This window comes from Rosa chinensis, chromosome 1 (assembly GCF_002994745.2).
Source record: "Rosa chinensis cultivar Old Blush chromosome 1, RchiOBHm-V2, whole genome shotgun sequence".
NCBI lineage: Eukaryota > Viridiplantae > Streptophyta > Magnoliopsida > Rosales > Rosaceae > Rosa > Rosa chinensis.
This window is the reverse complement of record NC_037088.1, coordinates 29,830,460-29,855,982: the sequence shown is the minus strand read 5'-3', so window position 1 is coordinate 29,855,982 and position 25,523 is coordinate 29,830,460. Positions and strand designations below refer to the sequence as shown.

The 25,523-nt window shown below is 37.7% G+C and overlaps 1 long non-coding RNA gene and 2 pseudogenes across 1 annotated transcript; all 3 read right to left on the bottom strand.

Annotated features, from left to right (window-relative positions):
- Window positions 1-7,928: 7,928 nt before the first annotated feature.
- On the bottom strand, window positions 7,929-11,113 carry LOC112164707 (annotated as a pseudogene).
- Window positions 11,114-15,412: 4,299 nt separating this feature from the next.
- Window positions 15,413-16,926, bottom strand: LOC112164702 (annotated as a pseudogene).
- Window positions 16,927-18,833: 1,907 nt separating this feature from the next.
- Window positions 18,834-25,101, bottom strand: LOC112188942. The gene is made up of 3 exons (XR_002931634.2): window positions 24,884-25,101; window positions 20,100-20,355; window positions 18,834-19,144 (listed from the first exon to the last, which is right to left on the bottom strand). It is a non-coding gene; the product is annotated as an uncharacterized LOC112188942 (long non-coding RNA).
- Window positions 25,102-25,523: the final 422 nt, after the last annotated feature.

Here is a 25,523-nt window from a genome sequence, read left to right as displayed (position 1 = left end):
AAAGTGACTACTTGATTGGGAAGGGATGTGATGAACTATGCCCATGTGTTTCCATGACAAGTTCCGGATTTGCAATTGTCGTGGTTTATGTTGATAAACATAATTGGAAACCTTAAGAGTTAAGGGAAACTGTTGAACACCTGAAATCCGAGTTTGAGATTAAGGACCTTGGGAGAAAACGGTTTTGTCTAGATTTAGAACTTGTATACCGTGTCAATAAATGCTTGACATTTTGATAAAGTCAAAAATGCACTCCCATGGTCGTCCGTAGTCTTGGCCCTAAAAGGGATCCATTTCATCCCAGGGATGATGACGAAGACGTGTTAATAGCAGAAGTGCTTACTTATGTACAATAGGCGCATTATTGTACTTAACACAATACAAGACCGGACACCTCAATTGTTATGAACTTGTTGGCTAGATATAGCCCCGCGCCAACGCATCACCATTGGACTGGAATAAAGGCAATCTTTCGTTACTTAAAATGTACAATAGATATGAGCTTGTTCTATCCCTACAGAGAGAAAAGAAATGACGAGAATTTGGGATCGGACCCCATAAGGAAAAATGCCAATTTCCATAATGTAGCCGTCGACGCCACTATCCATGGTGGCCGGCGTCCTACTCCTCCTCCCCTCCATCAAAATGACAATGATGTCTTGATGGGTTTTACTGATGCAAGGTATCTCTCTGACCCTCACAAAGGTCGCTCCCAAACGGGTTATGTTTTTACCATTGCTTCCGAAGACCTTGTCTTTTCTTTGGTCAACAATTGACTCTTTCTTCCCTTTATGGCTAGCTATACTCAACTCCATGTCGTGCGCTCGCGTAGCTAGCTCTTCAAACGTACGGGGCTTGATTCCCTGTAAAATATATAGCAAATCAAAGTGCATACCTTGGATGCACATTTCCACCGCAGATACTTCTGACAGTCGATCTTTGCAATCGAGGCTCAACGAACGCCACCTGTTGATGTAATCAATTGCGCGTTCATCCTTCCATTGCTTGGCGCTAGTAAGTTCCATCATGCTCACTGTACGTCTCGTGCTATAGAAACGATTCAGGAACTCATGCTCCATCTGATCCCAACTGTCGATTGATTCAGGTTCCAGATCAGTGTACCATTCGAAGGCGTTGCCTTTTAATGAACGTACAAACTGCTTAACAAGATGATCTCCCTCCATTCCTGCATTGTTACAAGTCTCGACGAAATGAGCAATATGTTGTTTTGGATTGCCCTTCCCCTCGAATTGCTGAAACTTGGGCGGCTGATACCCATAGGGCATCCTCAGGCTATCCACCCTTTTTGTGTATGGCTTGGAATATGTGAGGGAATCACAAGAGGTACCTCCATATTGAGCTCTAATGGAGTTGTTGATCATGTCTTGCAGCTGCTGGACGGACTAAGAACCAAGTTGGCCATCATTGTCTTTGTCATTTGTCTTTGACGTTTCTTCTTGTTTGTCTTTGTCATCCATGTACGGAATCCTAGCAGAATCCTCATCATTTTGTTTCTCAAGCCTACTCCAAAGTTGAGCAATCTGCATATCTTTTTCTTCGACGGTATTGGTGAGCTTTTGAACTGCCTCCATCAGATTAGCTACCTGCTCCTTGAGCGTGGATGCCCCAGTCATCATGACTTGCATTGCTGAGAGGTGAGACGTGCTGTCTGACCGCATCCCAGAAGTGTTATTTTCTTCAGGATCAGGACTTCCATGGTATGATCCGGTGCTTGAATTGTCTTTAGAGGCAGGTGAGAACGACCGATCCCTTGATTTTGTATCTTGTCTCTCTTCACTTCGAGGGACATGCTTCCCTGCCCCCAAACTTTCCAGGGTGATGATTGGTTGGCGAGGCTTAGAAGGCAAAGCCACAAATGTTGTTGGCTGAACCTTTGCCATGCTTCGAGTGACATGACCAGATGAGCTGCTGCTCGATTTGGTGGTCGTTGTCTTGGACTTGTTCTTCGAGATGACTTGAATGATCTTGGAAGCCATTGCTGGAACGTATTTGTTTGGAATCGTCTTACGGAGAAGGAGATGAGAGGCAAAGAAATCCCACCGGGAGTGCCAATTTGTAAACACGAAAATCTGAAAACAAACAAGATGCAGACACGTGTACAAAAATAATATATTTATTAATTCAAGTGCAGGTTACAATCTTTGGTAATCCTCTGATTCAATCTCCGACGATGAATTTCACTCAAGGGCTTGACGCTTGATCTTGAGTTGGAAGATAGTCACGAGAGTTGGCACGTGACGAACGTTTTGACTTGAGGTTGGTGAGGAACCGGCTATTTGGCAGCTGGATGGTTCTTCACACGTGCTTGGGAGGCTTCAAGAATTTTGAGAGTATTTCCTTCTCTTTTCTGGCTGAAGTCCTTCTCTTGATCTGAGAGGGGGTATTTATAGTATCGGCGTCTCGATGACATAGCATTAATCGCATTCCGTAATTGCGTAATTAAATCAATCAGTTTTAATTGATTGATTTAATTATCTTTTATCTAAGGAATATGACAATCAATTTCGATTTGATTTAATGCCCGATTTCAATCAGAATTAAACAATCTAATCTGATTGATATTTGAATTTAATACTTGATTTCAATCAAAATTAAACAATTTAATCTGATCGATATTTGTATTTAATACTTGATTTTCATAGAGATCAATCAGTTGAATGCGATTGATCCGCTTTAAATACTTAACTCGAGCAACAATCAATCAGCGATAATTTGAAGGTTCCACAATTGATGCTTCCACGTCATTCAATCAATGGATCACTCGTGTTTTGACATGTGTCATCCTCGAAGCTCACATAATTTTGGTGACATATGAGCCACGTGTGCCTTTTGTAGGACCCATGTGTCAACTAAGCTTGTTTAGTCAAAATTTCAAAGATTGACCGATTTATTTAATGAATTTTATTTTCATTAAATTTCTTGTGTCTACAGTAAGGACCTCATTTTTGCGACTCATTGGAAAAATCCAAGTGTAACGGGAGAATTCATCAGTGAAAAAAACATAGTATTTAAAGCCACTAATAGACAAAATGGGGACATCCAAACATCACTATGAATAATATGAAATAGAGTTGTAGCAGATACATTATTGGAAAGGAAGGGTAAATGATGTGATTTGCTAAGTGCACAATCACGACAAAAATTATTAAAAGTAGAATGAGATCCAAGAGCAGTCTTTAACAAAGCTAAAACTGGATACGAAGGGTGACCCAGATGATTATGCCAGAGAGAGGAGTGAATGGTGGCTAGAGCATGAGGGAGGGATGAGGATTGGGCAAGGGCGGTATGGAGCATGAGGTAATCTAGACCAAGCCCATGAAGGGTGGTGACGACCAGATCAGCATCAGAGACCGATTGATTGATGGAGGCCAGAGAATCAACAATGGATTTGGCCTGTTGAAGATACTCATCGACGGATTAGGAGCCCTTTTGAAGATCAAAGAGTTAGAGCTTGAGGCTGGTGGTGCTGGCAACGGAATGTTGGGAGAAGTGGCGGGCTAGGCAGTCCCATATCCCCTTGGATGTATCAAATTCAATGGTAAGACGATCGAGCTACATTTTTGGTCAAAGATGTTGTGAGGATGGTTATAATTTGTTGGTCGGTGGTGAACCATTTTTCGTGCTCGGGATTTGGAACAGAGGTGGCAGGATGGCCATCAGTGGCAGCGGTGGTGGTGGTGGCAGAGGGTTCAGGAATAGAACCATCGACATAGCCCCAAAGTTTGGCACCATGAAGGTAAGGTTTAACCTGACGGAGCCATACCAGGTAGTTTGTGTCATTGAGTTTGGTAAACTGGGCAGTATTTTGGGAAGGAGGATTAGACGAGGAAGAAGCCATGAGAAAGGAGGAAGTAGGAGCTAGAGAGAAAGAGGAACACGACACAGGAGGTAAGTTTGACACCCTAAACTACTGATACTATGTAGAAATAGATTCTCATTTATTGGTACAATTACATTCTTTACAATATATAGGAGTATGTATCAGTTCTACATGAGACAATAATGCTGTATTAACTACATTAATAACAATATCAAAACTGAACCTGTATTAACTGCAGTCGACTCCCTAAACCGTAAATCAGCTAGCGGAACCTGTCCTTAAATAATTTTATTATTATTATTATTATTATTATTATTATTATTAGGGCCAATGATAAAAGAGGTCATTTGGAAGTGCCTTATTATAATTCAGATAACACAAAATACCCTATGATAATTAAGGTCACCTCTTAACGACCTGCCACTAAAGTTAAGTTTAATTACCAAAGCTGCCACTAGCAGCTGTCTCTCTCCCTCTTCCGTTACCTAAGCCCACTCGACTCTTACCAAAATCTCTCTCTCTCTCTCTCTCTCTCTCTCTCTCTCTCTCTCTCTCTCTCTCTCTCTCTCTCTCTCTCTCTCTCTCTCTCTCTCTCTCTCTCTCTCTCTCTCTCTCCAATGGCGTCCAGTACGTCTGATCCCCTACGACGTCGTTTATGCGTTCTTCGCCGGAGCGGAAGCTTTGAATCGGCTTTGTGGAGTTGGAGATATTTGGTAGCGGCGGCGCGTATTTCCAGGAGTTGCTTCGGAGTTCCTCAGGTCCGGTTTCATTCTTGAGCTTTTCAAGATCTATTCCTGCTTTGTGGTTTTCGGTTTTGGATTTTGCTTTGTGGAAGCGTGAATTTGATGGAGTTTGAGGAATCAATTGCATGAGGAGCTTTTTTTTTTCAAGTTGGCCGCTACGGTTGGGCGGTCTGGCGGAAGCCTGTTCCCCTCCGGTGGAGATTCGTCTTCCTTGGCTTCGATTTCAGTTTCTTCTCATTCAAATTTGATCTCAAATGGCCACCGTCTTCGGAGCCACTTCCGCCGCCATATCCTCCCGGAAACTCCACCTCCCTTCCCCTAGATCCCTCCCAGGTCTACCCACTCTGCTCTAGTAATAATAAAGCTCGAGTTTTTGTATTTAATTGATTAATTAGTTAGTTAATCGAGTTTCTAGTTTTTGGTTTGATTCAGGGAGGAAGACTGGCTTTCTTGTGGTTAGATCTGATGCTGGAGTTAACCCGAATGCTATAGCTCTCCAGACCGATTAGTTGAGCACCAATGATGTTGCGGTAATCATCTTTTTAACTCCATATCTTTGGAGTTTAGTTTTCTTTGTTGCTGTTGATTTGATTTTGTTATTTGTAGTGGATTGAGTTCTGAATTTTTATTTTTTTTATTTTTTTATTACTTGTTGGTTTATGTGTAGACAAAAGTTGCTGCTCCTGTGTATGTCTATGTGAAGTTTTTAGCTCTTTACTGTTATGCTTCTGTTGTTTTTGCTAAATTTGATTCTGATATAGTTTTGAGATCACAGGTTTTGGAGATGGTAACTGTGTGGTAGTCAATGTTAAGAATCTATGGTTGTATGATTTCTAGCGTAGAATTGAGATAGAATTTACACCTGAGTGCTATTTTCAGTGTAGTGTCTGAAACTTTCAGTGTAAAATAAATTTATTGAATTAAGAGCTTAAGTTGGGGGTTTCATGGACTTGCTTAATCAAAGTGAATTGATAGTTAGAATCAGGTATTAGAGGACAAATGGTAACTCTAATAGTAAAATACTACTGTATGTAAGCTGATATCACATTGTAGTTGTATTTCCTAGTTAGTATACTACTTAGTATGCTAAGCTGATCATTTTAAGTTGCGTAAAGATATACATTGCTATATTCATATATTGTATTGATAATTTTCAAGTTGACTTTATACTTTGAGATATGTATTGTATTCATGATTGAGTTTACTGCCTTACTTTTGTTTTCCCCTTTCCATTGAATTTTCTTGTAGGCATTACCACACATTTTTACCACCTGAACTGTCACTGTGGCATGCTGTAATGTTTGTTGTGAGATTGATGAGTAGCTTATAAGTTAAACTAATATTATGTATGCCAAACAGATCTGCGTCTACATAAAACTATGCCCAATATCATAAAAGATATTTCTTTGGCCTTGATTGATGGTGATATGGTTCCTCTGAAATTTACTGAGGATAAAACTAATAAGTTATGCATTCTTTTTCTAGGCATGAACTTCTTCTTTTTTAAGCCTTATGAGAAGAATTAGAAGAAGAGATGGCTAGGTATCCCACTGTATGTTTAATGGGTGAAGATGTAGGTCGCTATAGAGGATCGTACAAGGTGCCTGGCTGATAAGGATGGGGATCTCAGGGTTCTTGATACTCCAAGCACATTTGAAATGAAATTTGGATTGTTAATTATGTATTCTTCTGTTTGGTTTCTCTGAACTTTCAATTTGTACTCGCTACCAAGATATACAATTGCTTGCGGCATTGATGTTTTAATAACAAAAGGTGCTAATTCTATGCCAGAACATAATTGGTCTTTTCAAATGGAGCTCATTAGTTCTTGTAGTTTTCTTTTAAAGATTCTCTGTATAGTCAACCTTACCCATGAGAACATTCAGTAGAAAGTGTTGATCATGAATATTACAAATAACAGTAACATAGCCAGTAACATGTGATTGACAATGAGTTGGCAAGTGACATGCGATTGACAATTACATGATCAGTGAAATGGACAGTAACTTGGTCAGTGACATATTCATGATTGTGACATAGCCAGTGACTTGAGGTTAACAGTGACCTGGCCGTGTCACTTACTTGAGCTGACCAGATTAACAGTGACTTGGTTAGAGGTTGACAGTGACATGATCTGTGACTTTGCTAGTGACTTGAGGTTAACAGTGATTGACTTAATGAAACATTATTTTTATGGACCTTTTGCAGCAATTCAAGTTTTAGGCATCTTCTGAATTGATCATGTCACTCTCAATTTCTGACCAAGTTACTGGTCATGCCACGAGCTATGTCACTGGCCAAGTTATTGTTAACCTCAAGTCACCGACATGTGTATAACAGTAACATAGCCAGTAACATGTGATTGACAATGAGTTGGCAAGTGACATGCGATTTTGGCAAGTGACATGCGATTGACAGTTACATGATCATTGACATGGTTAGTTAGTTAGTGACATGTGATTAACAGTGACTTGAGGTTAACAGTGACTTGGGCAGTGACCTCACTAACTCATTGACCATGTCACTGTCAATCCCTGACCATGTCACTATTAACCTCAAGTCACTGGCAAAGTCACTGTTAACCCCAAGTTATTGGCCATGTCACTGTTAACCTCAAGACACTGGTTATGTCATTGGTCAAGTTACTGGTCAGGTTACAGTTTGTAAGGTTATACACATGTCACTGACCAAGTCACTGACCAAGTAACTGTCAAGTCACTGACCAAGTAACTGACCAAGTAACTGTCAAGACACATGTCACTGACCAAGTCACTGACCAAGTAACTGTCAAGACACGTCACTGACCAAGTCACTGACCAAGTAACTGTCAAGTCACTGACCAAGTAACTGACCAAGTAACTGTCAAGTCACTGATCAAGTCACTGACCAAGTAACTGTCAAGTCACTGACCAAGTAACTGTTATACACGTCATTGTCTAGGCTAGGTCCTTAGTTTGTAAGGTTATTGGCCAGGTCACTGTTAACCTCAAGGCATTGGTTATGTCATTGGCCAAGTTACTGGTCAGGTTATAGTTTGTAAGGTTATACACATGTCACTGACCAAGTCACTGTTATACACATGTCATTGGCTAGGCCAAGTCCTTAGTTTGTAAGGTTATTGGCCAGGTCACTGTTAACCTCAAGGCACTGGTTATGTTATTGGCCAAGTTACTGGCGGTCAGGTTACAATTTGTAAGGTTATACACATGTCACTGACCAAGTCACTGTTATACACGTCATTGACTGGTTATGTCACTGACCATGTCACAGTCATGAACATGTCACTGATCACTGTTAACCTTAAGTCATTGGCTAATTTACTGGCCATGTCACGATCATGAATATGTCACTAATCATGTAAACAGTCACCAAATACACATTTTCATTTAAATTTTATATATTCTTAATTTCTTAGCTTACAAAATCAAAAGGAGAGCCGTCACAAAAGGTGTGAGGAGTATACAATAACATTAATTAGCTCATCTGAAATCAATCTCTCAGATTTCAAGCAACTGATTGAAGAGCTCTGTCAAAGCTCTCTTTCTACAGCTGAGGCACCTTTGATGAGGACGTGGTCTGGATGTGCAAGTCTTGATTGGCTGAAAAGCAGTGAGTAGAATCCTTAACCATTATGTTATACAGTAGCTAACACCTGAATTATAATACCCCGAGTGAAGATATTCCCCATAATTATGACTACCCAATTCTCTTGTGTTCACCAACAAACTTTACCTGACCAAACGAGAAGGTGGTTTTCCAAGGTGAAGACAGCATACGACCAGGTTGGCTAGAGTTTCTGGATCCTCTGCATCCTGTGAGAAACACAAAATGACTCCATATTACTCAAATATTGAAAACATGTGCATATTCAGTGCCATTTTCTAGTTGAAAAGCAGGATGTTCATATATTTGGAGCATTACTAAATCCATAATAATGCACACAACAATATTTGAACTCACAAATCAACATACTAGTGTGTCTCTATCCAATCAGATTGAGTTCAGCCATAAGACTGTAATCATGTACTTATGTATAGTGCAAATTATATTACATTTGTCCAAATTGACTACTACCTGTAGACATTTCAAAATCTCTAACTAAGCTACAACTAATTAATGAGACTTGCCTTGTTCCATGGTTCAAGAAGCAGTGTTTCCCTTTCCATTCAAAATCAATCTTGTAACCTGAGACTTCTCAGAGAAATCTTCGAAGATGAGATATGCCTCCTGTAACTTAGAACCACCCTGAATACAATGAAAGTGTAATTAGAAATATGGACTATAACTTCTCTGTAAGGGAACTATAAAGGGAGAACAAAATTCATGAACTACCACAGCCAGATTTTGCCATGCTGTTTCAAGTTAAGGTGTGGTCCTCATCAATCTTTTGCATTTCCTTCAGCCATCTTTTAGCATAATCAGACCTATGCATTTTGAGGAATATTTTGACATTCAGTGGATCCCTGAAAAAGAATAAGCAGCATGCATCAGACTTGAGAATATATCAAGATCATCATCATTTGATAATTGGAACAACACTTCTATCACGTGACTATGCGGTAATGTATGAACTGGTTGAGGCATAACTTATCACTAGCATCATTAAAGACAAAGCTAACATAATGCAAGAGGTACATTGCATAATCTATCTAAAACTTACAAGCATGCACAGGCAATTGGTTACTGCAATTCACATTTTTTCGACCTTAAATTTTGTTTCGAATATGAGTTTCCTGCTGCCACTAGTAATGGGGTTTTTAAATGATTTTGTACACATTTAACCAAGTCAATTGCTTGTTCTAATAGGACTAGCTAGCTCAAGAAAACTAAAACAATACGGAAATCCGAAACATACTCCAACTAGAGAAAATAAAACTTCGAAGCACTTCAGGTGCATTCCTTATTAAAGACAATGGAAATGTAAAGCATTGTAATTTGTAAATTACTGTGTATATATTCTACTGACCGCATCAAAACTCATTTGATGTTAAATGATTAGATTTAAATGATTAGATGCAAGAACAAACCAGAAATTTAAATAATGCTAACACTTAAACTGCATATAATAGTTGCTGATGGTTCCACTAAATGTAACACTTGTAATAGAAAGTTGAATTACAACTAGAAGTCATGCACTCATAATTAAGTAAACTGAGGTTCAACAAGTTGAAGCAGAAGCATATTAAGATCAATACGAAAAGGCTAAGCATGACCAGTTATCAATGTCAATACGAAGTCATAAGTTAAAACCTACCTTTCAAAGCAAGGATTTGGGAGTTTGGATTCATAAGTGCAGAGTCAGCGTTGATTCGTCACACTCATATCAATAATCACAATACTATTCTACGGCATTGTTCCCGAACACATGTGTACTTATTGGACTCCATAGTAACATGCGTAAATGTTATGAATTGCGGATTAATCTCAACACTCGGAAGCTGCAATCAGATCAGATCACATGAACTCATCAATCACTTTTTATAACAGTCAAAACCTCCCAGAGTACATCAAAAGCTGGCTACTAAAGCCAGCAATTCCTAGTTAGCTAACTACCAGATCTGAATAGAGACTATAAACTTCACAAACTCATAGATCTATCTGAAGCTTGATGAGAAGTAAAGCAATAAAAAACGAAGTCCAACTATGAATCAAGCACAGTATGACCAAAAATCAACTATCTGAGCTAAGAACACAACTGTAACAACAAATTGAACAAACTGAACCTAATGAATCATTGACCAAAATTGCACATTGAAAAGCAGAAATCATTAGAAATAGTTGAAGAAAAGAGTTATTACTATACTACCTTCGCCATAATTAACAGCAGCTCGAAGCGGATAGTCTCCTGCTCTTAGGTGAAATTTCAGAATTGAAGTTAGGGTTACAATCAAAGAAAACCTATAAATCAAATTCTTCATGATTGGGAATCAAGAACCTGAGCTAAACACATCTAAGACAAACAATTAAGCAAAACCGGACAAAAAAAAAACAGCAATCCAAAAATTTCATTTCGCAAACAGAATAAAGCAAAAACTGAATCAAAGAAAGCATTAGATCTTGAGAGAGGTGGTAGTTGGGATTGGGAACCTTTAAGCTCCTCATTTCTCTCTGTCACTACTCAAAATTACTCAAATTTCAGTCTCAATTTGAAAAATAGGACCAAATAATAACTAAAATTCTAGTCAATTTCATTCACCTACGTCCAAAATTACATTATCACGTTTCAACTTCACAAGCTTTTCCAGAAACCAAACAGAGATCAAATTAGAGAATTGAGAGAGACTGAGAAAGAGACTGAACCTGAAGAACAGCTTCAATGTCGGACTCGACGATGAGTAGATCGAGGCGAGCGAAGACATAGTCGCCGGAGACGTTAGAGTCCTTCTTCTTATCGATGTCGTATCGGTCGTACTTGTTGCAGATAGCCTCGACTACGCTCATCTTCATCTTCTACCGGGTTTCTAATCGGGTCTTTGTTTTGGGATTTTTGATCAAATGGAGAGAAGATTTGAGACCTAAAATTTTTGAATGTAGAGTTATAAACGTGTATTTGGCTTTAAGGGCAGAATGGACATCAGAAAAATTAAAAATTGACCTTTTTTAACATCATTTCATTATTAATAAGGACTAAATTAATATTACTAACAATTTATAATGGACCTTTTTATCAAGTGGGAAACTAGGTGACCTTTCTATCATTTCACACTCTAATGTGACCTTTTCCATCATTTCCCTTTTATTATTATTATTATTATTATTATTATTATTATTAAATTGACAAGGTGGCTAGTATAAAATCATTGAGATTCAATTTTGTTTTCAGTATCTGTATGCTTCCAAAGGGTCGTTTATATATTGACAGCTGAGAAGACAGCGCAAGTTTGGTAACACACCGTTGCCATAGTATTTGCAAAACTCCAGTTATCTTGTCAACTTCTTTCTTTTTAACAATAGAGAATAGACAAAATAAGGCCTTCATGGACCGTGGCAGAGCCAGGAATTAAAATCCGGCTAGGCTCCAAAAATAATTTTTCTTTTTTTGGTGAGATTCGACAATATGAGGCAATAAATCTTCCTATAAAATTGCCATTTTGAATTTGACAGGTTTTGATTGCTAATATTAGGGCTGTCGGTCGATTCGAATCAATAATAGGCCTTACCAACTTCAAAACCAAAACTTTCGATTTCAAAATAGAGCTACCAATTACCAAACCAAAATTTTCAGTATTTAATCATAACTATCAAATTTGGTATTTTGGTTTTCAGTACGTATTACCAACTTTACAATTTTGTAATATAAATTAGAATAAACAATAGTAGATCTTTAAATTTGATATATTGTCGAATACTTTATTTTCATCTCCCTTATCTGACTATAGCTCTTTTATGTACATATGACATCAAATTTTAGTCATGTTCAATAAAATCAATTATTTAAGGATTTTTTTACTAATAAGTTACTTAAGTAACATGTATTACTAATCTAGTATTAGTAATAATGTTAGTACTATTATGAAAATAATATATTTCCAAAAAGTCGGTATATATATTGAAAACTAGAGTACATATAGTTAATACTAGATAAGTAGTACATGTATATTTCCTAATATTCTAGTTTTCAATGCATAAATATTAACTCTATATGCTCTATTATGAAAATAATTATATTTCCTATTATGAAAACTAGAGTATAACTATATATGGTTAATATTTAGATAATCTATAGATTCTGTATTTACCAAAAATCAAACAAACTTTTCAGTAATATTCGATTTCGGTTTTATTGGTTTCGATTACCAAAAAGTCTATTTATCAATCTAAAATATCAGTTGGTATTCGGTCGGTTTGATAATAACCAAACCAAATGGTAGCCCTAGCTAATATGGAAGTTAGCCTATAGTGCACACATACCATAGACTGTTTCGCAACATTGAAGCTGAGGAAGATTGTGGAATGATGTCTATGGTATAGAATTGCCAGCTGATCAGGTCTGTAATACTCTTTAACTGTGCCATAAATTGTTGGACGTATTATATGATTTACCATCACTTCTGGATTAGCCTCATTTTCAGTCTTTTGTAGGTTGAGAGTTATTTAATTGCTAGAACCCTCTGATCACTTAGCTCGCAATTACCCTTTTCCAATTGTACAATCCTCTCTGTTTCCTAACCAAAAGAATTCTTGCATTGCTAATGTGCGCCTTGAATCAGCTAGTAAAGAATTCTTAGACACTCGCTGTAGTCTCAGCCCTCACATAGTGGAATTTGATTGTGTTAATTTGGTCCCAAATACCAGTTTTTTATAGTGTCTACGAATTGTAATGAATTCCACAATATGCCATTTTGCTCCTCCTTTGCTATGTTCCCTGCACTTTTGGCTTGGTTGTCTATTAAGGTACCTACAGTGTATTCCACTTATTTTGAGGTTCGGTTGGCGGTTTGCTTTATTATTTTCTTCTATTGTCTTTCTTTTAAGATCTAGTGTTACAAGCGAATCCAAATTAGCTGTAAAAAGTGGTAGAACTGTGGGACTTAGAGAGTTCAGAGTGAAAGGCTTGGATACTCGAGTGTGATTGGTTTACTTAATCAACTATCCTTGGTTAGTTAATTGCAGGTGAAAATAAAATAGGAAACACCCTCTCATCCTAATATTGCCTTCGCTGCTGAAATGCAATAATAATTAATCATTATAATTATTGTTTTTGAATTTCAGTGTTTCATGAGGAACAGTGCAGCATGAAGATAATTTCCATGTGAAAGACACTCCCAGAACTTCTTGTTCGTCTACTTGGAGTGGTATCTTGTATGCTGGTAATCATTAATTACCCAGCATGCTGGTATAATCTATGTAACTATCGAATATGATTCTAGTGCCGTGGTGGAGTTGGTCTAAAAAAAACTGTAGATTAATCTCATTAGCTCTCTCAAAAATTTGATTCAATATCGAGAGCCAGGATAATGTTGCAGATGGTCTTGCCAATAATGCTTTGGATTACGCCTTCATATTCTTCAGGATCCCCTTAGTCTATCCAAGCTTTACGTGCTGCTGACTCTGTTGGTGTCTCCAAGTGTAGAACTGTAGTTTTTATTGTGTTTGGGCCTTTGACCACCTGATAGCAAAGTATCTTTTAATTTTTGACATCATATATAGGAGCTGATCCTGATCGATAGCATGTACTGCAAGAAGACAATCCATGCACTAGGGGAACTCCCTCCTATCATGTCTTTCATTATTAGCTGAAACACTCTTATATCTTTTTATAGTGCTTAATAGAATTGTGTTTATATTACTATCCTTGGTTCTGGTGTCACTGTGTCAGTGATTCATTTTCATCTAATTTCGGAGTATTGATATGAAAGGGAATTGAGTTTGGAATTAAATTATTCTCTTTGGTGCATTTAGGAAAATCGAAGAGAAGGAAAAAGAAAAGGGAAAATCAAATGGACAGAGTGAGCAAATCAAAGAGTATGACAGTATATTCAAGCTGTTTCCTGGGTTCTGCTAAAGGAAAAACTTAATTAAGCAATTCCACAGTGCTTCTCTTCAAGATTTCCTTGGTGCTTGTGTCTTCAAAGTGCTTCAAACATTTTCAAGAGTAAAACGATCCCAAAATAATGTAGGGCATGGTGAAATACCAAAACTTTAGATAGCTTGAAGCAGGCATTATAGAGAGGCAAACATGGAGACTGGTTTGTAAAGAGTGAGGTGGGTGTATGATGATCATAAAACTGTTATTCAATCTACTGTATATTGTATATAAGGGATTGAGACAGTGACACAATGGTCCTGAAATCTAAGTTGCCAGACAAGTAACATTCTTAACAAATGGCCATGACTCATTCTTAATGACATAACTTTACTCGATCGACTTCTTCAACAAGATTCAATTTGAGTGAGAATGTTTCTATTTCATTCTGAAGATTTGGTTAGAGCTACATTTGAATTCTGCAGGAGAATATTAGGCAGAAAATTAGTTTACTGTTGAATCAGAGAGGTGCTATTTGAGGGTTTTACTGTGCGATGCAGAGCCTGTTTGCTAAAATTCGTCTTAAATGTCTTAGAAGAAGAGATTTGATTCTCAATCAGAACACCGCAAACAAAGGTATTCTCAGTTGGTTATTTCTACTTTCCTTGTGAATAAATACAAATGACTCAATGAACTGTTATAGTAACATCGATCCGGACAAATCTTGGGAGTTTTACATAAATTAAATGATATATTGGACTCACCAAATAGTGAAAGCTGGTTTGTCCGTCACACTATGTGGACTCTCCAGCAACCAACTGTATCATTGCAGCTAAGGCCTTAAGCAGTTATCATGTGCTCTCTAGGCATCCTGTTCCAGTCAGTACATCCTGATTACACGTAGTTCAGCTAAAACTTTCCCAATCTCAATTCGTGCTTTGGCAAATGCACAGAACAAGCAACTCCTATCCTAGCAATGAAATAAGGCACTCTTCAACTCTTCGTGTTTCATCATTTTGACATCATTCCTATTGCTTGCAGGATTTGTACTAGTGCTCCTTTCCTTCTTGAAGAAGCACAGATCATATATTTCTTTCACACGTTCAGGCAAAGCCATCAGAACAAAATTGTGCAAGTCGATGTCGTCTGTAACATGTCATCTGTTGCCTCTTACCAGTAAGCATCTCTAGTAACAGGATTCCATAGCTATACACGTCTCCGTAGGTGTCAACCTTACTTCCCATGCCATACTCTATACATTATTTGCATAAAAGCATATTGGTTATAGTCATAAACTAAAATAAAGAAGTTGCATTTCTTGTAAATCTCAGGAAAGAATTTGAAGCATTGGTCAATTCAGTATTACCTGGGGGAATATAGCCAATGGTACCCGTTATCGAATTGAAGAGCTTCTAGCGAAGAAACCGGACAAGAAGTGTTCGGGAGGTAACTTGCCAAACCAAAGTCACAAACACAGGCAGTCATGTCTTTTTCTAAGAGAACGTTACTGGGCTTTAAATCACAATGAACTATTGGGGTGTGAAAATAATTGTGCAAATAATCCAAAGCGCTAGCTACGTCAATGGCAATATTACCCTTTGGATAAGATTCAAATGCACCTCCACAATGGTAGCTCAACTACTCTGTCAGCTGAATCATGCAGCCACTCATCTAGACTTCCATGCATCATATACTCAAAAACCAAAGCTTGAACTCATTTCCTTGAAAATCAATACTAGAGCAAGCAGTCACTAGTTTGACAAGATTTCGGTGCCTAGTGTTTTTCAAGAATTGACATTCAGCTATGAAACTATTAGAAGTAGTCGCGTTTGAAGATTGAGTACTTTGACAGCAACAATTCTTTCTTTTGGCTGATCGAGAACTCCCAGAACACAGAACCAGAACTACCGGCCCCAATCAAATTCCAAGAAGAGAACCCACCAGTTGCTTGAAAGAGATCTCCATATGACAACTTAAGAATGAAATGTCCAATGATCGTTCTGAAGTTGACTGAACTCTTGCTTTTCTTTGCTCAATCTTTCTTTCTGATCTATAGAGGCGTACAAAAGCACACCCCTAGGATAATCATTCCAATTGTCCCACAAAAATGGGATAATTGGTTTATACTTAGAAAATGATTTTGGCTTATTTGAGTTGATCGATTAGAGATAAAATTGAGCAATCTAACTGAGTACACCTCCACAAATTCGTGTGTTTCCCATAATAGAAACCACACTTGTATTCCTGAAAACTCCTACTTTCACCTTCAAAATCATTAAAGGATAGGTTCAAATGAGCAAGAAGTGAAATTCTGCAAATAATCGGGAATTGTTCCAGACAAGTTGTTACGAGAGAGGTCAAAATCTTGAATCTGCCGCAAAGAACTCAAAGATTCAGAATTCTCCCATGCAACATGTTTCCGTTCAGGTGCAAACTTATCAAAGTTGTGCATCGGCTAATTTCTTTGGGATATCACCTTCGAAGAAGTTGTTCCCGAGTGTAGTACTTGCAGCCGGGACAATCGACCAATTTCTTGAGGAATGGTGTGTTGAAGCTATTGCTTGAAGATTAATGTCCTGAGAAAGCTCAAGTTTCCGATGTGTGGAGATAGAATGCCCATCAGTGGCTGGACTGGAGGTCCAGAACCGTGACTCGCTGGTGTCTTCGCCGCAAGTAATCCCTCGCCACTCATCACATAAGTTGGAGGAATCATTCCAGGAGCTAAGGATGCCCAGAGGATCACTGACTATTTCAGATTTAAAGGCAAGCAAGGATAGTCTTTCCACCTCATTTCCTCTTAGATTTGAAGAGGCCAAGTTGATGATCATCAGGGGAACAGTAGCATATATACTAAGCAAATCCTCACTCCCATGCATGAGATCTCCATTAATTTAGGCCAGAAAGTTTAGCTCAGTTTTTGAATTTGGGAGCAGAGTTTAAAATGAAAATTTCATGCAAGGTTTCTCAAGTTGCTGTGAAGACTGAAGAGAAAAAAAATGGTGAATAGCTTGAGTCTATAGACCACAGATTTGCCAATCTTATCATAAACAAAGTCATCCGTGTGAAAGGGGGACTAATTCTATGACTCATTCAACCGCAATTCACTCTCAATCTACACCAGTTTTCTTTTCTCCATTGAATTTTCAATCATATACAGTTGACTCCAGTCTTCAGCTGGACTAATGAGCTATAGAAAAATAATAGCCACATAGGAGGCGTTGAACATGCACGTAGTGGCCTCAAAACCCCGAAAATTCCAATTCTTGATATCTCAGCTAAAAATGAAATCAATGGCGTCTTGGAGACCTTAGAGTCCGCGGATTGGTATTTTGACTGGGAAGCATGATTATATATCGATGTTAATTTCTTTATTAATTTAATGTTTTATTATTCATTTAGGTAGTTAGACTTGTTTAGGGTAAAGCTATGGTATGTTAACATTTCTCATACATCAACTATTTTTACCACTTTAAGAACTCATGTGACCACTTTGAGGACTAATATTACTATTTTGAGGACTCATATGGTAAACTAAGAAAATTTACCACTTTAAGAACTCATGTTACCACTTTGTAAACTAATATTACTATTTTGATGACTCATTTTACCACTTTTAAAGCAATTGTATGCATGTCATACGTTAACACATTGTAGAATTTTCCAACTTGTTTAATTCAACGTACATATGCATCGTAAAATACAGTATGATCAAATTTGCATTATAAACCAATATTAAACAACAGCGATGCTTCTATGTTTCAGATAACATTTTCTTGGCATGGCTAACCCTACTATGACAAATTGTGATGTGTTATCTTTATGAGATCCCCCTTATTTAGTGTTCTGAAATTTGCACGAGGATCAGTTGGTATCCGGCATTCTTAGCATGTTAAGATTTCAAAATTAGAAAATTGGATTCATCCACTATGTAATATTAGTTAAGTGCCAACTGCCTCAACAGTAAATGGAACACAGCAAGACTGATGTGCACTATGGCGCACACGCTTGACTAAAATATAAGACCATTCTGCCACATTTTCCTACAAACCTGGCTTCATCGACCAGCCAGTTTTTTATGTAACTCAATACTATCAGAGGTGTTTTGGTCTTGATTTGATGGAAGTTATCAACTATTCTCTAATTTTGGAAGAAAATTCGTTTTCCCTCCCAATTTGCAAAAAAATAAAGGGTGAAACAGGACGTGGCTACAGACAAACTGTGAAATCACCCTCTATATACTCTGCCTCTCTTTGGGGCTCCTTCATGGTTTAATGGTTGCCCACCAAGCTGGTATTAAGGATTGAATATGATTCCACCAGGCAATGATCAAATTGTTGATTCCAGCTGGTTGTCATGATAGGGGTGCTGATACAGTAATTTGGTGGCGCACATCTAGTAAGTTTACTGTCAATCATGCTTAACAGAATTGCAAGCATCTTTGGAAGCTGCTCATAAATGCTTCACATAATTGCTTTGTCGTGGAAGATTTCTTACTAATGAGCAGAGATGGAAAAGGAAATTAACTTCTGATCTTAGTTGACATTTCTGTGACGGAAATGTGGGATGTAAATAGCACTTACTTAAGAAACAGCAGAAGCAAGGGATCACCAAATGGTGCAAAGATGTAAAACTACAAAGAACACAATAAATCTAAAACAGATGAAGGTATTCGGGAAAATAACTCATTAATATACTTCAAAAGTCATATTTGAGTTGTACAACATTCTTCTCCAAAAGTTTCCATGACTACTTCTCTTCAATAATATATCTATATGCTAAAGCTAACGATGGTAACACCGAGACATACAAAAAGCAAAGGAAATTTTGTTCTATGACCAAAACAAACAAGGAAAATGTCTCCTCGACTCCCAAGCAGCACGATTCTATGCAACAAGAAATGCACCCCTTCTTTATCCTGTTCAACAACAACAAAAGGACCAATTAAAACAGTAAAAGTATCAGATCAGTCCTCATGAATAGAAATACAAAAAGCAAAGGAAATTTTGTTCTATGACCAAAACAAACAAGGAAAATGTCTCCTCAACTCCCAAGCAGCACAATTCTATGCAAAAAGAAATGCACTCGTTCTTTATCCTGTTCAACCAAAAAAAAAAAAGGACCAATTAAAACAATAAAAGTATCATATCAGTCCTCATGAATAGAAATCGAGTCATCAACCATACACAAAATCCCTTAATTTGAAATGCAAGAACCAGAAATGAGAAAAATATGAGCATCAGATCAATCCTCATGTGATTTGAAGAACTATGACTCATTCGCTAGGTAGTGAACAGGAGCTTTTCCTCTTGAAGAACATATCACGCAATAAAAGTTATTTGGTTAAAGCTATGAGAGGAATACCAAAACAATTTCGAAGGTTTTAGGTAGCTTTCGGGTTTAGTTGAGACACTTAGACCCCCATATGGTTATCCTCTAGTATGAATACTAAATATACCCTTAATTTTGTCTCCTCCCAACTGTCTTCTTAATATCAAATCTATCCAGTTGACATCAATCTCTTCCTCGGGACCCAGTTCTATCCATCACCATCACCACCCAAAGATCTCAATTCTTTCTGAACCATATTTCGCTCAATCCAATCATCATGACCCCCAGCCCCCTAATCATTTGATTTCTCCACCCGGACTACTGTATAGCGCACACCAACATAAAGAACCTTCCTCAACCTGACCCTTATACTCACACAAATATGACACACACCTAGGTTTACACAGAATGGTTGTACTTGATTGTTATTTAGTTCAGACTAATATCGCTGTGGTGGGCACTTGTCCACAAGGCTTGTACTTGATTATGTATTGACAAGATATAAAGACTACTTTACATATATCATTACAGGGACAGGTCAAGGGAACATTTTCTGCAATACTTTCCTTTATTACCTTGGCTGGATGCAGAAGCTATTGATCATAAGCAGCAGGACAAAAAAAAAATTGCACCCATAAACATACTGCATCTGCATGCAATCTGCTATTCATTCTCCAATACATGTATGATAAATGTGAATATCAACACACAGGTTTTTTACCTTAGAAAGCTGCCGACGCATCAATGTAGACAAAGCCGTATCAAGAAGAATTCAACTTTCCAAGGCTTGCTTTAGCCAAATCTAGTTATTCTGACCAATACCCACAATGAAGAAGGAAAATTGCATCAGTAGAGCTGTTTCCAAGCCAGAGAAAGTCACCTTAGAAGTTGATAGAAAAATTTCTACTCTGTTCAGATGCCGATGCTTTCTGGATTGTCGTATGGAAAAATAAGCTCCCATTCTTCTGATACACCGTCTGTAGTTAAGGAAAACAAAATTCACATTTCAGTAAAGTAAGAAAGCATTCCATCCACAAGAAAGGATGAGAATGACAACTGGGTTTTTGAATTTATGTAGTAAAGAATGAAAGTGAGAAACCTCAAGAAAACTAAAAGCCAGAGCAGATTAAAAATAAAATCAAAGAGCAAGCCTACTCATTTTTTAAAATCTTTGACTAACAATTCAGCAGAAAATGAAATTGTACATGCAGACCCCGAGACTTAACTGACAAGCTTGATTACATATGACAACATCAAAATTTTAACAAATAACACATTTAGGAATCCACAGAGATTTAAAAGAAACTGCAATCACCACAACCATGAAATAGACATTCCACTAAAAAATAATAAATTAGATGCATAGTCCATAAAGCAAACCCACAAAGAAACCGTTCTTTGAAATATTTTTGCATGTAATTCATAAAACTTCCCTTAAATCTCCGTCGTCTAATTATTATTACAAAGTAGTTTATTACTTTTCTCATTTCTCCAAACTCTTTCCTACTCTGAAACTGGGCTAGGAGTATGGCTACCAAGTACAGCCAATAAACCCAGATTCCGCTTGGTCTTTCACCCTAGGGACTAGGGACTAAGGAAATAAATCCCTTCTTAATTTATTGCTGGTTCCTAACCAACACATTCAAGTATTCTTCCTTTTCCATTCTTATATTCTTTTCAATAAAAGTTCAAAACCTGCAGAATAACAAACTGATGCAAAGATAAAACGTTCATACATAGGGGCACCTGTAGTGATGATATTATCAGAAGTCATAGCTCTCAAAGCCTAGCAGCTAGCGCTTAGCAATGATATTAGAAAGGTTGGTTATCAGACTTATGGGTCTCTAATTCCAAATTTTCAAGAACTGATCTGCCTTCTGCATTAACTATTCTATTCTGAAAATAAATAAATAAATTTCCAAAAGACCTTGTCACAGCATCGCTGAAATAATAGCACTGTAAAACCGCCAGGTCCTGGAGACTTATCCTTCAGCAGCAATTTGAAACTCAAAATTGAGCTTATATTCACCTCAATTTTGCCTAAACTTGTGCCCCACTCCAATCCTTCAAGACCCCAGCAAGTTCTCTCAGAGCTTGAATACAATCTTGCATAATTAAAGCGATCCAACTTACTCAATAAGTTTCTCAAATCTCAAAGCAATCCAAGTCTCAACTACCCCTTTTAAAAGAAAAAATTAGAAGTCCTCAACTACTCTAACTTACTCAATTATCTTTTCCTTCTCAATTAGTCACTGTATGAAATTTAGAGTTGTTGACCCTACATCACTTCAACTACCGCAGTTTTTCTCTTTGCCTCCATTACTCCCCTCTATAAAGACCAATTAACCAAATCTATTCCTCGAGGAAGCCTGTCCGTCCTCTTCTTCATTCAGGCCCTCCCTCTTTCCAATACATCCATATAGTCAGCTGTACATCCAGCTCTTCTTTCTTTCCCCTAGTCTCCCAACCTTTACTCCATTCTGTTAGTTTTCTTTTTAAAATTTAGGCTTAACCCTCCCATCTTGAAACTCCCATCATCCCACCACTTATCTTTCACAAGGGAAGCATGCTCCAACCATATATCTTGGCTCTATAGGCCTCAGACCCCATATTACTTTTGGCATGCCCAACGAATTGGATAATGATCAAATGTTACCTTGGAAGAGCAAGCTGCCTCAAGTTTACGAATTTGTCTCCCCTCGACCATAAAATCTATTGAATCTGCAGCAAACTGCTTCTTACCTCATATTAGAGGAAGTGAACTTCGCATTGTGAAGAACTCCATCACAAATATTGGCGCCCAAAATGAAGTTACTAAATTTTTTCAAATTTCACTTTTGCATTTCACCCATTGATCTTTCGGAAGTAAATCTGACCACATGAAAATATCCTCCTACACACCAACATGGCTCACGGTTTGCTAACTCCTCCCAAAAGCTACACTCTAGCTTTATAAGGCCAATAAACACTGGATAACCACCAGTTTTGCACCTATCTGTTCTAGTTTAACTGAAATAGAAAGCACCCACTATGGATTCCACAACAGAGATCTACTTAGTAATATACTAATATGTAACATCACAATACCACATCGTCTACCACATTCTGATAGAGAAATCCAACACTGGAATTTGGAACCTTCACCACTTGCTCTTTCCTAATGCTCACCAGACCACTTTTATTCCAGGCATTCCAGCTAATAATCTTCATTCATACCTTTTTCTGTCCCCTTTCCACTTCCTGCACCCTTCTTCTCATCTTTTACTTCAAACAAGTTATCTCTTTTATTCCATCTTCCACTTGCGCCGATCATACCAGCACCACTTCTACATAGCTGATCCTTCACTACTTGCCTTTTTCTACGGCCCGCCACCCCACTTATATTCCATGGATTCCAGCTAATGATCGTCATTCATACCGTTTGCTGTTCCCCTTCTTACTTCCTGCCCCCTTCTTCTCATGTTTTACTTCACCTGAAATGTCTTTTACTCCATCTTCCACTTACCTCCTTTTCTACTTCTTCCCTTAGCAACAACACCCCACTATCCTCCAATTGAAATGCTGAGAAGCCATTCTGGCCAGCAATCAACCATTCCTCCTCACTTTGCTGATTGACAATCCTAGCAAATATCATTCGACACCAGCATAAACTTCAGTATTTCTTCTTTTGTAACATGACGGCTGCTCTCCAGAGATTGCCACCTTAAGCATCTGTTTTTCAACTGGCAAAGTGGTTTCCTTCGCTAATTCTTCCCTCTCATGTGCTCAAATAAGAAAGTCCTTACATCAAAATCAATCTCATCCATGATTTAGTCATTACCTCCATCAGATGAGACATCTCAGCCATATTTGAGTTGCTTCGTCCTCCGAACAACCTTCAATTCACTTTCAATTGGAAAATCGCTCCAATGAAAACCATTCCCATCATCCTCAGCCCTCACTTCTCATCCAAATCAATTGTTCTCCAATTCATGTGTTTATCCTATGTGATGGAGGATCTACATGACAGAAGCCAATAAAAGTTTAAAAGAGACGTGGCAAAGAAGGTTCTTTGCTTCTCTCCAGGTTTGTGTGATGCAACCTAATCCTAGGTGTGATTCTTAGAACCTACTGGTCTAACTCCAGTAGTTAATTTTCTGTTTCTTGAGTTCACAGCAGATTATTCCGACAACATCCTTACTTCTGCAGGTTCGTCTATTGGTCCTGCATCACTATGATTTCAGAATCAATCAACTGTTCAGGTACTTTGGACTTGTGTAAAATGAGACTGTCAGAACGAGGTGTGATGCTTCATTGTAGCCATTTGCATGAGCTTCAGAGCAGCAACCCCTTACCAAACTCATTTGTCAATATTCTGGTCTGAATCATCTTCCCATACTCAACATCACTGTTCTCTGCCCTTAACATCAAGACATTTATAATGTTTCTGACGCACTTGTTCGGACTTTAGTGGTACCCAAGACTATCACAAATTCTTTCTCACCTTCTTCCCAATTCTTTTATTTTTGATTTTGTTATTGAATCATCAAGAATAAGACAAAATCAAAAGATTTTTTCTCTCCACCTTCTAACTCCTAATTTTCTCTCAATTTTAGTCAAAATTTTCCAACAAGATTTATGTGAGGCCTTGGGAAGTTGAATAGGAGGAGACAGGAGAAATAGAAGGTGGTGACAATGAGTCGGTGCTAAAGGAGGGGGAAAAAAGAGTAATGTTCGATTTCTGAGAACTCAAAACGAACTGGTGGCAGCAGAAACTAGTGATGAGTGATGGGAATAGTATTTACATGAATAAGTCATCCAACCTAAAGTATAATCAACACAAGCATTGAGGATGCTTATTCTTTAGTTAGATGTCTTTGGAAACCAATTATCACCAAACTAATCAGCAAATAGATTGCTATCGATGAAAGTTAATGTAAGTATGATTTGACTAAAGTGCAAATAATGCTCAATTCTGACTAAAGTTCGGTATGAAAGTAATTCATAGAAATTTGAAACCTGCATTATAAGATGTACAACTAACCAATATGCTAGAAAGAAAAAGAGAGAGACTCTTAGCAGTGATGAATTGCTTACTAATTAACAAAACTCTACAGCATATCAAAATGAACAACTAGTATATGCAAGCCCCTGCTTTAGTGACTCTGAATCAATTGCTCATACAGTTATACTAACCTCATCGGCAGCACAGAACCTAAATACGTCTTAACAACTATTCATCAGTGCATATAATAGAGTCCAAATGGTGAAGCAGATTCTGAAACTCTCAAATGCACAAATCAAATCCAAACCTGAAGGAATAGCTACAGTGTCTGCGTAACCAAACTCCCACCCCAACTTCAAATTTTTTTTTTTTTTTCCAAAACCAAATAGCCAAAAATTTCTACTCAAACACGATTCATATACTATTCCAACGCATTCATAAGATTGGGTTGATGAAACAAATAACAAAAATCATAAATTTTGGATTTTATTTTGGGAGAAGAGAGAGAGAAAGAAAGATACCCGGGACGATGAAAGAGCATTGAGCTCTGCTATTGTAACCTCGTGGCTGCCAATCTGCTTCACGAGATCGAATTTGGGGTCTCCTGCTGCCATGTTTGCCTTCAACGACGACGGAGGAGAAGGAGCGCTTGCCATTTCTTTTCTGTTTTGGGTTTCTGAGAACTTCACCACCCAAAAAGTAATAGAGTATCATTACCAAAAAAAAAAAAGGTAATAGAGTACGAATGGAGTATTGTCCCAACTCCCAAACATTCTACCGCTTAAAAAAGAAAAAAAAGAAAATGTTTTTAAATAAATATAGAAAATTACACACAAGTGTTAGAGCAACTCCAACAGCTTTCTTATAATTTTTGTATTATAGAGAAGCAAAAATCAAACTTTTAGCCTATTTTTTTTCTCCATCTCCAACAGATTCCCTAGGTTAGGGTAATCTATAAAATCTCTATATTCTTCTTTAAAATTTTGGAGAGTTTGCTGTAAATATAGGGAATTTAGTTTTCTCTCTCCTCACATTCCCTAAAATAGAGATAGTTATAGGGAATCTGTTGGAGCAAAAGAGACTCATTAATCCCTAAAGTAGAGAGAAAAATCAAAATATAGGGAATCTGTTGGAGTTGCTCTTATTTTGAAACTTTAATTA